Source organism: Portunus trituberculatus, chromosome 14, assembly GCF_017591435.1.
Source record: "Portunus trituberculatus isolate SZX2019 chromosome 14, ASM1759143v1, whole genome shotgun sequence".
Taxonomy (NCBI): domain Eukaryota; kingdom Metazoa; phylum Arthropoda; class Malacostraca; order Decapoda; family Portunidae; genus Portunus; species Portunus trituberculatus.
Window position 1 is genome coordinate 7999184 of NC_059268.1, and position 2269 is coordinate 8001452.

Below are 2269 nucleotides of genomic sequence, written 5' to 3' on the forward strand. Positions count from 1 at the left end.
AATAGGAGACATTAAGATGAGGCTTCACCCTAACCTACTGAAACATGGGCGCCGAGGGAAATCCAAACCTGTGAGAAGGAGAAGCTGATATTATTAATGAGAAGAACGTTTGTTGAGGGAAGCGAGCGAGGGGTCTACGTAATGCGAGGCTGAGCAGCGGCTGGGGCGTGTGCAGCGGTGATGAACTGCTTCTGAGACGGCAAAATTGTGCAAATTAATCTGAACAGGTTAATGGAAGTTTGGTGGGGACAATGTGACTAATGGCTACTTGGAACTGTTGCGTACTTGCTCCCGATATTTGTGAAGAGGGGAACTATTGCAGATCGATTATGAAATACAGTACGATTCAGCGCACCCCAGGAAAGGGAGAAACATGCACTTACTGTGTCTGGCAATGTTACCATAGTGCGGAATATAAGAACAGCACTTTCACTGGTGTAGTAGTAGTAGAAGTGGTAGTAGTAGTAGTAGTAGTAGTAGTGGTGATGGTGGTGGTGGTGGTGGTGGTGGTAATAGAAGCAGATGTAGTAATGGTAGTAGTAGTAGTAGTAGCAGCAGCAGCAGTAGCAGCAGCAGTGGTGGTGGTGGCAGCAGTAGTAGTAGTGGTGGTGGTGGTGGTGGTGGCAGTAGCAGTAGTAGTAGTAGCAGTAGTAGTAGTAGCAGTAGTGGTGGCAGCAGTGGCAGCAGCAGCAGCAGCAGCAGCAGCAGCAGCAGCAGTAGTAGTAGTAGTAGTAGTAGTAGTAGTAGTAGTAGTAGTAGTAGTAGTAGTAGTAGTAGTAGCAATAGCAACAACAACAGTAGTAATATAATAGAGTAGTAGAATCATAAACAAGAACTAAACAAGCGATAGAAAATAAATAATAAACATCAATACAGCAATCAATCATCGCACAATTAGGAGAAATGCCGCGAGGTACAGTGCCAGGTACAGGTACAGGTACAGGTGCACACACTGCCAACCTCCACACACCTGTTGACTCCTTAATGTTGTATGTAATCACGGAATGGCCGCCATCCAGTGCGTTCATGCAACACATTAGCGGCACAATGGCATGAAAACACAAACTCCATCCTGCTGCGTGTAGCCAGATAGTGGACACACGACGAACATAAATTAAAACAAGTAAAAAAAATGATATTGCAATGAAATAAAAGGGATGAATGTGATTTAGTCATTAGTCTTTCTAGTCCCATAACACATGACATAAGGTCACGTCAGTAATCATGCTGTTAGTCCCGAGTCAATTGGGAGCTTTAAAAGAAGATTACATCAAATTATGGACAGCAATAATGGTTGAATATAGGCAGGCATGTTTCATACAGGAACTGTCACGTTGAGGCCTATTGGCTTCTTGCTCATATTTACTAAAATAGTTAAATGAACAGATAAAAAATCTAGGAAAGTCACGCTGTGGTATACGCTAGTTCAGGGTTGCATTATACATGTACGTGTGAATGTAGGACAGCAATGTAAGGCTGTGGTGGTGTTGTTGTTATGACATTACTTCAAACAGCGGCAGTGCTAATGACGTAGAAGAGGGAAAGAATAAATTATAAACCCACACTTCAAAATCCAAAGTTACGAGACAAAACAGGTCGCTCTCAATCTCGCAACGTTATCCTATTAGAATGGATGGGGATGAAAAGTTGCAATAAAAAGTTACATCTTATCCTGATCATACTCGTTTGCGCGGGGCTTACTAATTAACAGGGAAGTCTGGCCGCAGGCGCATCAATTTTTCACGCCTCATAAAACCTAACCGAACTGGCTGGGCATGTTCGCTAAGCCCCTTAATTGTTGAGTCTCCAATACCGAGACTTTCTATTATTCCTATTCGGTGTATTGTAGTACATGAGGAACACGTTCGTACATACGCGCACATATTACAACTCATACGTAGGCACATATCCATGAGTCTTCGGCTAAAGCACTCCGCCAGCCTTCGTGTTCCGTCCCGTACCTAATGCCGTGGTAAATTATGATGCAGCAATAAAATTATTTACTCTGTCTTGTGGTTTTAATGCTTTACTAAATTACGGCGCAGCAATAAAACCGATTACTCTATCACTGATATAAGTGTTGCCGGAAATTGGTAATACATTGGTATTCGGGAGCTTAATGGCAACCAGCACATGGAGCTTGTGGGAAAACAAACGAGCGGAGACAGGGAGGTAGGACAGTGGGAGGGCCGGGGTGACACTCTTCCTACAAGATGGCGAAATGAATCAAGGTGCCTATTATATTTTTCCCTCCCAACAGATTGGAATT